This window comes from Pecten maximus, chromosome 10, assembly GCF_902652985.1.
Source record: "Pecten maximus chromosome 10, xPecMax1.1, whole genome shotgun sequence".
In the NCBI taxonomy this organism is placed as follows: Eukaryota; Metazoa; Mollusca; class Bivalvia; order Pectinida; family Pectinidae; genus Pecten; species Pecten maximus.
Genome location: NC_047024.1, coordinates 38,455,640 through 38,468,365, shown reverse-complemented (window position 1 = coordinate 38,468,365; position 12,726 = coordinate 38,455,640). Strand labels below are relative to the sequence as shown.

The 12,726-nt window shown below is 33.6% G+C and overlaps 1 protein-coding gene across 6 annotated transcripts in view; it reads left to right on the top strand.

Moving 5' to 3' along the window:
* LOC117336750 (rho family-interacting cell polarization regulator 2-like) overlaps positions 1-12,726 on the top strand; it is a 119,381-nt gene that overhangs the window by 62,850 nt on the left and 43,805 nt on the right. The window lies entirely within an intron of this gene.

Genomic DNA, 12,726 nt, shown 5'->3' with positions numbered 1-12,726 from the left:
AGGTAGACATATTGTATTTTGGTAGTACTGGTTCTTCTGGTTCTGGTTTTTCTAATAATATCTTGTCGGGCCATAAATTCTAAACTGTTAAGATATCTTGACAAAATTGTCAGTATACTAGCCTCACCTAAAGCATGCAGTGTATACTGTCTGTTGGTCACTGTAGCCTTGACCTTAATGTCAAAAGTCAAATAAGTACAAATTTTCTAATAATTTTTTTGTCCGTGCAGTAACTTAAAAACCATTAAAGACATCTTAATGGAAGTTGTTGTATACCTTTATCACCCACTGATGAATGGCATTGATCTGTCATTGGATCATTGCGACCTTGACCCAAAGGTCCAATATGTGACCTCAACGTCAAAGGTCAAATTTTTCCAATAATTTCTTGCCAGCTAGGAGATAACTTTTTAACTGTTAATGATACATAGTGCTCTTTCATTGGCTCATTGTTACAAATTATAATCCAGTCATTGCAATCTTCAATTTCAGGTCAAAGGCCATTTGAAATATTCAATGCCTAATAAGGGAGAAAGGGAGACAATTGGGTTTTTTTCACAGCAATCATAAGATTGTGACAATGATCCCATGCCTGGATATAACCACCAATGTCTAGTGCAGTTCATTAAAATACCAACAAATCATATTGTCTTGCAATAAGCCCCCCTTGTGTAAGTCAAACCTAATATGTTGGACCTCCTCGACTTGATATTATGGATGACATGGTGATTAGTTTCTAACGTCATGTGTGTTAATGACAGACTCGCCAAAAACCATTACCATGGAGTTTCAATATATCATCTAGTCTTCAGGCTTGTCAAAAGACAGAAGTTGTATGCATGACCTTGACTACAAAATATGTGAAAAAAACCTAGTCATTAATAAAAACTTTCACTTTAAATAAATGTAGTTTCTTCTACATCCTGTTCATGTTGAAGCTGTTTTAGATATAATTACTGCCTTTTGAAGCAATGATTGTTTAACAGGCTGGAATATTTTAGTAGGAGTTGTCATGGTAACATCAAAAAATGTCCGAAAGCTATTTAAAACCTCAAAATTGATTTAGACTCTGTTGTAAACTACATGGACCTGGAGATATTTCTTTCAACACAAACTTCCTCTGGCTGTAAGTAAATTGATTAGACCCATGTGTGGTTCTCCGTTGGACAGCCCCTCCCTGGCTTCTGTGGAATTACAGCTTGCCTGGCCTACCAGGTTACTCTAGTACTCCTTTAGTGAGCAGTTCAGTCACCACCACAAAACAACAGAAAAACATTCACAAAAAATATGCATGAAAGGAATCAAGAATAATTAAAAAGAAACATGTATATTATGATTGTATTTTCCATTATTTTTTTTTTATATACACATTTTTCTTTCCAAGTTGGCCTTATCAGTAGAAGAGGTAAGATTTTTCTAGCAAAATGTTTATGCTCAAGATTCTATTATATACTTTTAGAGAATTTGTTTTTACAATTATAGATCCTAATAGTTTAAATAGATTTTTTTGTTATTTTCAAAGTATATGTATTGAAGAGAACTATACCCATACAGTGACTTAGAACCAGAAGATTTAGTACTAGTCTCTATACCAACTGACAGTCTCCATTAGAGCCCTGTTAGTAGGTACTAACATCCTATTTATGTACATAAAGTGTGTAAAGTAACCTTGGAATGTGCATCAGTGTACAGGAAAAAAGTAAACACTTCCTCCGTGTGGCTGTTACAAACTTATAGGTGGAGGCCCTGATGGTGACATGTAATAGATAGATACAGGATACTTACATTAATCATCCTAATTCAGGGCTAGAGCTGTAGGCAAAACATTATATATATATACTGTCTACATAAAACTTACAACAGTGAAGCTACCAGATATACGTCCGGTCCGTAAACAAGCCTTGTAATTCACTAATTCTTGAAAAGTACTGAAAAAGATATTTCTCAAACTTCACATATAGGTTCCCCTTGGTGCCTAGTTTTGCCCATTCAATTTTGAGCTTGATAAAGAAAACAAAATGGCTGACAGGCAGCCATCTTGGATTTTGACAATTCAAGTAAGCAGTTATCGCTATTTCTCAGAAAGTTCGTTCTTAGATACTGTATGGAGGTTTTCCTTGTGATCTGATTATTAAGAGGAAAAGAGGTAAAAGGAAAGGAAAAGATCAGTCTAACATACAACTGTAGAAACAATGATGATCATTGAATGGTAGGTGCCAAGATCTATCTGCCAGGGATCTGTTGTTGTAATGTCTAAATCTTTTTTCCTAGAGATAAATCCATCTATCAACATTTCAATGTCTTTACTTCCTTAATTTACAAAGTTTAAAACCAACTTTACATGTAAAGCTTCAATGCAGATAAGATTAGAAAGGGGAGTAACTCTGGTTAAAGTTTACCTGTAATGTGTAACAAAGGATAACATCTTAACCAAACAAAACACTGGGATTCACTAATGCATTGGACCAGCATCAGTCTAGTATCTGATTTCTTAAAGTCTACCAGATTATCTGAAGAACATCTACACTCTGTTCCTATAGTGGAAAGTAAATTGAAAATTAAAATTGTTTGCTTTAATTGCTTTTCTGGCATGTCCCTGTCTACTTACATGTAAAGAACATTGTGTTTATCTATTCTTAGAATGAGGGGGAATGTGAGAATAACGTTCAAGTCTGCATCAAAATTGATATGCATGTCTTGTTGAGTTGTCTGCCAGTATCTCCAGATCGCTACCAACATCTCTCAGACAATCAGCAGGTGGCTTCAGCAGTAAGATACCTTGTGTAGTGCTTAATTTGCTGTTTAGTTACTTCAGGTACAAAAAAATATGTATGGAAAACATATTTTCTTCTTAATTATGAATTCTTATGTCTCTGCCTGCATGATCATCATGGGGTGTACCTAGAGCTCTATGACTACATTAAAGGATTAGTAGTCATAATATAGAATATAGTATTCATGATATTATGAATGAAACATTGTTTCAGATAGAGTCAATATTAGGGTCATAGTTCGCTACAGCATATATCCTGTCCATGTGAATCCTGTATTTTATTGCTACAAGTTTTCTCACAGTTTATAATAAGTATGATTATAAAGTCATATTTGTCTTTACCTCAGATCTCCATGTGGTGTATCTGATCACCATGTGGTGTATCTGATCACCATGTGGTGTATCTGGTCACCATGTGGTGTATCTGATCACCATGTGGTGTATCTGGTCACCATGTGGTGTATCTGGTCACCATGTGGTGTATCTGATCACCATGTGGTGTATCTGGTCACCATGTGGTGTATCTGATCACCATGTGGTGTATCTGGTCACCATGTGGTGTATCTGGTCACCATGTGGTGTATCTGGTCACCATGTGGTGTATCTGATCACCATGTGGTGTATCTGGTCACCATGTGGTGTATCTGGTCACCATGTGGTGTATCTGATCACCATGTGGTGTATCTGGTCACCATGTGGTGTATCTGATCACCATGTGGTGTATCTGGTCACCATGTGGTGTATCTGGTCACCATGTGGTGTATCTGAAGGTCTATGATAACATTGAGGTGAACAATCAATTCTTGTAATCCATTACAATGTATTTATAGAATTTATGAATGATAGTACATCTCTTAAGTATAATTGACAGCCAATGCAATATTGAGGACATTACACTTCACTACAACATAGATGAATCATCATCCTTTTCATAGTAACCCTGTATTTTATTGGAATAATTTTTCACACAACTTATAATAGTATGATTATAAACATTTTCCGGAAACCATATGAGGTTGTAAGGATGAGAGAGGTGTCTGCTTGTCATGATGTGTGATCAGATTATGATGTGATGCATGTGACAACATTTGATGTTTTATATCCTGATACTTACTTAACACTTGTATTATTTTTATTTATTATATAATTACAATGAGGTGATTTGGACATTCATTTAATTGTGGCCATGAGTTGATTTCATACAAGTGAATAGCTGGTGATGTTCTGAGTGGGAATAGAAACTGTATCAATATTACTCGGGGGGGGGGGGGGGGGGGGGGACTGATAACTGGAGAGTTGGATCTGCCCATATGTACATATAGCAAAAAGAATTTTATACTTCTGTTATATGTCTCAAATTTTTATTTTTTTTTTTTCTAAACTCATGATATCCAAGGTTACATGTAAATTCGTGGTACAGTTGAAATGAGTTTACCATATTTAGCTCCCCTGGGCAAAGGACAAGTAAGCATAATACCATTGTACAGAAACCATGGCGCATCTGGCATCCATCTTTAAGTGACATCATCTAAATAACCAAGAGGCCCAAGAGAATGATATTTGACAAGTAGCATTCTGAAGCAAGTTAGTTCTGTGTGAATAACCTTGATTCACATTCAGATCACATACTTGTATCAAATGTATTCAGTTATTTTCAAAATTTCTTCTGAATATCCTTAGGTCTAAGATGTGATGTTTGGCCAGTAAAATATGCCAGGATGAACAACCTTGGCCCAGATTCAATGCCACAGTGAGTGACCAAAGGTATTAAAATGTCAACAGTTTTTTCTCAGTAGTTAAGAGACAGTGGATCACATTTGGTCTGTACCAATACATTGAACTGAAGGAATATCAGTTTCGTTCAAATGAACCATGCATGGCCAATTTTGGATGCAATTATAACTGACCAAATCTTCTGCATTAATTATTGGCATGCTAATGTGAGAGGTACTGAGTAATCACCTCTTATAAAGATCTCATTTAAATGAATTTGTTGTGCCCAGGTACTTATGAATGAAGTTAGCTATAAGAGTAATAAAGGCCCATTCTGCCTTTTGTTTGTAGATAGTGGATATTGATCCCATAACATGGTCTCTATTTATAATTCTTTCTTCTACCTGCCACTTTCTTTTTTCTGAACTGACCAGATGCATACACCCTACCCCATTTTGTAGTTACATATACCCATAATGACCTTTATTAGTCCCCTGCCGTTTGAAAAACGGGGGGGGACTTTAGGTTTACCCTCCGTCCGTCCGTCCGTCCGTCCGTCCGTCTGTCTGTCTGTCACGCAACAGTTGTCCGGACAACTCCTTCTAAAGTGCTACTCCGAACTTAATGAAACTTGGTATACATGATCAGTATAACATGTAGTTGTGCATCCCACATTTGTTTTTTTTCGAAAAACCATTTTTCAAAAAAAAAAAAATGGGAAATGAATAGGTGCACTTCTAGCTCAGGCAGGGGACTTTGTATTGCTGTTGCAATACTATCCATCCTTGTTTCTGATACTGGTTCTGATACCCTGGTCAAGACAATACCAGAGTCTCTAAAAATAGTTGTTGCTACTCCTGCTTAATGTTCAGCAGTTTAGGAGTGGGACACCTGGTTTGCCTTTGTCAGCTTAATGAGATCAAACTGTTGCTTTGCATATCCTACTCACCAGAGAGTCTTTAGCAGTATGCTTCAGTGAGATAGCACTATAAAGTCGGCATCAGTTCTGCACTATCACAAAGAGACAAACATGAATATACTGAAGCCTCTCAAACCACAGACTCGTCACACATGATGCTGTTGATAGGATGATTAACAATATAAAAACAAAACCAAACATAGTTACTGAACCAATGCTATTCTGACTGAGTAGTAGTTCGGAATTATTACAGTATGTCACCATGCAAACTTTAAAATAAAGGAAGTAGCTGTTTATATGGTACTAGGTCCATGGTGTGGTGCACATCCTGAGCTTACTGAACTTGACAAATCACTCAGAGCTTGTAGTGTATACCTAACGAGGAACATGACCATATATCTAGAAATAAACATACAGGAATGTCTATATCAATATAATGTATCTGTTAGATGTACTTAGTAGGAAATTTCTTCCTTGATAAATGAAATAAATACGACATAAACATGTCAGAGAGCCTCAATGGTGTGAAAATGATGATAACCTTCCAGAGTGTATTCTGGAAAAAACAGCCTAGTAAACTTGTCCAACATTGTAGAGTTCACAATGTAGAAGTTTTCCTTATCTATGTCAGTCAAGGTAATCTTTGTTGTCAAAGACTTATACCTATCATTGCACTACTTTACACCTGCCATGAACAAGTGGTATTTATTTTCTTGGAAATGAAGTGAAATTTGTGTTTAATGAAATGTTGTCAATACCACAGGTAAGACAATGTGTGTAGTCCCTTTGTTTATGTGACTGTTAGTGTTTATTGTCGTCTTTGTTTATGTGATGTTGGTGTTTATTGTGTTTCGGATCCTTTGTGTGTCAGGACAATGACATCTACAGACAATAATGTAGGTTTAAAGTACATTGTTCTTTTTATGTATTACAATCTTATTTTTTGCTTTAGCTATTTTATTTAATTTGTAATCCTACCTGGTGATATCAATATAATACAGGAACTGAATATTGTGCAAATAATCAATATCTGTATGATTGGCCTTGAACGTTTAATTTGAAATATCATTGCGTAGTATTTGAAGTACATATATATACCGGGTATATATCAAATTGTGTTGTTTGATATAAAATATCAATGACAGGTAGAGGGAAATGTTTTATCTCTGGTGTATTTGATTTCTATATATACCAGTATATGTAATGTATCTATATCAATATATCTACATTTGGACATGTCACATGCTCGGGTAGATTACTATAGTCAGATATAATTTCTAATGAATAGTTAGCATGGATTTTTTCATGAATCCTCCAAACTTACGCATATATTCAATGAACAAAAATTGTTTTATTTCTTCATATTCTTCAATAGGTCATCTACAAATTGGAAAATGTAGGTCTCAAAGTCCAATATTTATATACATGTATGTCCAGGAAATATTGGCAATACCTTTCCATAGTAAGGTGATGAAAACATTGATTTTTTTTTTTTTTTGAAATGCTGAAAGTCAGACAGCCTATGTAGTCTATCCACAGTAACATGTATATACCTGATAGGGAATTTTGTTGACTCTAAGGTGAAAACATTTCTTTAAAACAAAGGTCTCATTATGTCCCGAAGGAAATAGTTTTGTCTGTTTTTACGTACATTACTTATGTTACACTGTTCAGGTGAAAACTACAGGTAAAATGTGTACGATTTAGGTGTGAACTAGCAACTGTAATTGCCCAATAAACATTTTGCTTTAAATCTTTCATGTACTTGTGGATACCTATAGTAAATGTAATTATAACACTGGTGGATACCTATAGTAATGTAATTATAACATTGGTGGGTACCTACAGTAAATGTAATTATAACACTGGTGGATACCTACAGTAATGTAATTATAACACTGGCGGATACCTACAGTAATGTAATTATAACACTGGTGGGTACCTACAGTAAATGTAATTATAACATTGGTGGATACCTATAGGAATGTAATTATAACACTGGTGGATACCTACAGTAAATGTAATTATAACACTGGTGGATACCTATAGTAATGTAATTATAACATTGGTGGATACCTATAGTAATGTAATTATAACGCTGGTGGATACCTACAGTCAATGTAATTATAACACTGGTGGATACCTATAGTAATGTAATTATAACACTGGTGGATACCTACAGTCAATGTAATTATAACACTGGTGGATACCTATAGTAATGTAATTATAACACTGGTGGATACCTATAGTAAATGTAATTATAACACTGGTGGATACCTATAGTAAATGTAATTATAACATTGGTGGATACCTATAGTAATGTAATTATAACACTGGTGGATACCTACAGTAAATGTAATTATACCATTGGTGGATACCTATAGTGAATGTAATTATAACACTGGTGGATACCTATAGTAATGTAATTATTGGTGGATACCTACAGTAAATGTAATTATAACACTGGTGGATACCTATAGTAATGTAATTATAACACTGGTGAATACCTATAGTAATGTCATTATAACACTGGTGGATACCTATAGTAAATGTAATTATAACATTGGTGGATACCTATAGTAAATGTAATTATAACACTGGTGGATACCTATAGTAATGTAATTATAACACTGGTGGATACCTATAGTAATGTAATTATAACACTGGTGGATACCTACAGTCAATGTAATTATAACATTGGTGGATACCTATAGTAATGTAATTATAACACTGGTGGATACCTATAGTAAATGTAATTATAACACTGGTGGATACCTATAGTCAATGTAATTATAACACTGGTGAATACCTACAGTAAATGTTATTATAACATTGGTGGATACCTATAGTAATGTAATTATAACATTGGTGGATACCTATAGTAATGTAATTATAACACTGGTGAATACCTAAAGTAAATGTTATTATAACATTGGTGGATACCTATAGTAATGTAATTATAACATTGGTCGATACCTATAGTAATGTAATTATAACACTGGTGAATACCTATAGTAATGTAATTATAACACTGGTGGATACCTATAGTAATGTAATTATAACACTGGTGGATACCTATAGTAAATGTAATTATAACACTGGTGGATACCTATAGTAAATGTAATTATAACACTGGTGGATACCTATAGTAATGTAATTATAACACTGGTGGATATCTACAGTAAATGTAATTATAACACTGGTGGATACCTATAGTAATGTAATTATAACACTGGTGGATACCTATAGTAAATGTAATTATAACACTGGTGAATACCTATAGTAATGTAATTATAACACTGGTGGATACCTATAGTAATGTAATTATAACACTGGTGGATACCTAAGTAATGTAATTATAACACTGGTGGATACCTATAGTAAATGTAATTATAACACTGGTGGATACCTATAGTAATGTAATTATAACACTGGTGGATACCTATAGTAAATGTAATTATAACACTGGTGGATACCTATAGTCAATGTAATTATAACACTGGTGAATACCTACAGTAAATGTTATTATAACATTGGTGGATACCTATAGTAATGTAATTATAACATTGGTGGATACCTATAGTAATGTAATTATAACATTGGTGGATACATATAGTAATGTAATTATAACATTGGTGGATACCTATAGTAATGTAATTATAACACTGGTGGATACCTATAGTAATGTAATTATAACACTGGTGGATACCTATAGTAATGTAATTATAACACTGGTGAATACCTAAAGTAAATGTTATTATAACATTGGTGGATACCTATAGTGATGTAATTATAACATTGGTCGATACCTATAGTAATGTAATTATAACACTGGTGAATACCTATAGTAATGTAATTATAACACTGGTGGATACCTATAGTAATGTAATTATAACACTGGTGAATACCTATAGTAATGTAATTATAACACTGGTGAATACCTACAGTAAATGTAATTATAACATTGGTGGATACCTATAGTAATGTAATTATAACACTGGTGGATACCTATAGTAAATGTAATTATAACATTGGTGGATACCTATAGTAATGTAATTATAACACTGGTGGATACCTATAGTAAATGTAATTATAACACTGGTGAATACCTATAGTAATGTAATTATAACACTGGTGGATACCTATAGTAATGTAATTATAACACTGGTGGATACCTAAGTAATGTAATTATAACATTGGTGGATACCTATAGTAAATGTAATTATAACATTGGTGGATACCTACAGTAAATGTAATTATAACACTGGTGGATACCCACAGTAAATGTAATTATAACACTGGTGGATACCTATAGTAATGTAATAATAACACTGGTGGATACCTATAGTAAATGTAATTATAACATTGGTGGATACCTATAGTAATGTAATTATAACACTGGTGGATACCTATAGTAATGTAATTATAACATTGGTGGATACCTATAGTAAATGTAATTATAACACTGGTGGATACCTATAGTAATGTAATTATAACACTGGTGGATACCTATAGTAATGTAATTATAACACTGGTGGATACCTACAGTTAATGTAATTATAACACTGGTTGATACCTACAGTTAATGTAATTATAACACTGGTTGATACCTATAGTAATGTAATAATAACACTGGTGGATACCTATAGTAAATGTAATTATAACATTGGTGGATACCTATAGTAATGTAATTATAACACTGGTGGATACCTATAGTAATGTAATTATTGGTGGATACCTACAGTAAATGTAATTATAACACTGGTGGAAACCTATAGTAATGTAATTATTGGTGGATACCTACAGTAAATGTAATTATAACACTGGTGGATACCTACAGTAAATGTAATTATAACACTGGTGGATACCTATAGTAATGTAATTATAACACTGGTGGATACCTATAGTAATGTAATTATTGGTGGATACCTACAGTAAATGTAATTATAACACTGGTGGATACCTATAGTAATGTAATTATAACACTGGTGGATACCTATAGTAATGTAATTATAACATTGGTGGATACCTATAGTAATGTAATTATAACATTGGTGGATACCTATAGTAATGTAATTATAACATTGGTGGAAACCTATAGTAATGTAATTATAACACTGGTGGATACCTATAGTAAATGTAATTATAACATTGGTGGATACCTATTGTAAATGTAATTATAACACTGGTGGAAACCTATAGTAATGTAATTATAACACTGGTGGATACCTATAGTAAATGTAATTATAACATTGGTGGATACCTATTGTAAATGTAATTATAACACTGGTGGATACCTACAGTAATGTAATTATAACATTGGTGGATACCTATAGTAAATGTAATTATAACACTGGTGGATACCTACAGTAATGTAATTATAACACTGGTGGATACCTATAGTAATGTAATTATAACACTGGTGGATACCTATAGTAATGTAATTATAACACTGGTGGATACCTACAGTAAATGTAATTATAACACTGGTGGATACCTATAGTAATGTAATTATAACACTGGTGGATACCTACAGTAATGTAATTATAACACTGGTGGATACCTATAGTAAATGTAATTATAACACTGGTGGATACCTATAGTAAATGTAATTATAACACTGGTGGATACCTATAGTAATGTAATTATAACATTGGTGGATACCTATAGTAAATGTAATTATAACACTGGTGGATACCTATAGTCAGGATCATTATCAGGTTGTATGGTTTTTTTTTCCTGTTGACCCAGGCTATTACCGACATGTTGTTATTTCCTGTCCTCACAAAATCCTGACTATAAACAAACAATTAGTTTAGATCCCACCACCCTTTATTGTTATTAACACAGTGACGTGATTCATGACTCCCAGAGTGGGTATACTTCTCGAAAGTGGTGACTAGACCTATTCTATTTAATGTTGAAGTTCGTTATGCGGAGACTGATGTTTTAATTACTAATAACGGAGCTGATATGTCACGAAATACTTGAGAGTGAAGATTTTCGCACTCTACCAAAACAAGAAAAAGTCACCCACTTACCAAGAAACTCCTCCCAGCGCGAAGTGTGTAGTGGTGGGATTTACCAGAAATGCATGCAATTGTTTTTCCCTACTTTTAACCACAAAACACTACAAGTCTAGAGCTACATTAAGTTTTCATTTCAAGTGTAACCTACACTCATGTATCTGCAGTTACAGACTTCAGCACTAAACTATGAATGTGATTCCCAATGGTGTTCATTTCAGGTGTTCCTGTATCTTGTATTAAGATCGTTTCAAATTCATATACACAATAAAAATTAGGTTAGAAATTGGAAGTTTTTAGTATTTGTATTAAAATGATTTGCTGGTTACTTGTACAAGCCTGGTGGGCCTTTTATCCAGATTAACACCCAATTACTAGCTTCCCTCGATATCCTATCACTATATATCTGATTAAATCATACAGGTGGGTGATATATCAAAATTAACCTGGTACAACATGATAAAAGGTCTGATACAGAACATGTACAGGATGAAATGAATATCGAGTGTACCATTGTTTACCATGTGTGTCATATTTCTGTCCAGGGCTTCACCGTTAGTAAACAATGTACCTCAGGTAAGAACTGATAAACTAGGAGATCAATACGTAATTGTCTTAAGTTATCTTCAGTATTTACAGATATCAGGTCAGATTTCTACCCACCTTCTATAACTTTGTAAGTTTATGGATCAGTAAACAACACTACATGTGCCTTTATTGATCAATAACAGGCAGAAATATTTGTGGGTGTGTCAAAATTGAACATATGATGGGAAGATAATATCATATGTTTAAAACCATAGAAAGGCAACACTGTTCATTCCCTTCTGTTAATGTACAGTTATGTAACTATTGTCTAGAGGTAGAAATTTATTAAGGTAAGATTTTGTTTGCTTCTTGTTTTTAAGGAAGTGATTTAAGCTATTGATTTTTTCATGATTATATATTTATTATGATGGTTTCGCTTCTGTCAACAAGTCTGGGTAAATTTCATTTCTGACCAATAAAATATCTCTGCAGTGTTTAAGCACACCATTACCACATAGGTTGCCTAAAAATCCCAGCAGTGTTCTACCCACCATCATCAGATGGTGTCTATAATTCTTGTTATCACTATTTCTTGGGATTATTACTGGACTGTGAGTTCTCTATCTCAAATTCCATATGTAGGTTCCTTTTGGTCTCTAGCAGTTCTCGTTTAATTTTGTGACTGCATGATCAGAAAAACAATATGGCTGAGAGGCAGCCATCTTGGATTTTGACAATGAATTTTTTTTACCTCTTTAATTTCTTGA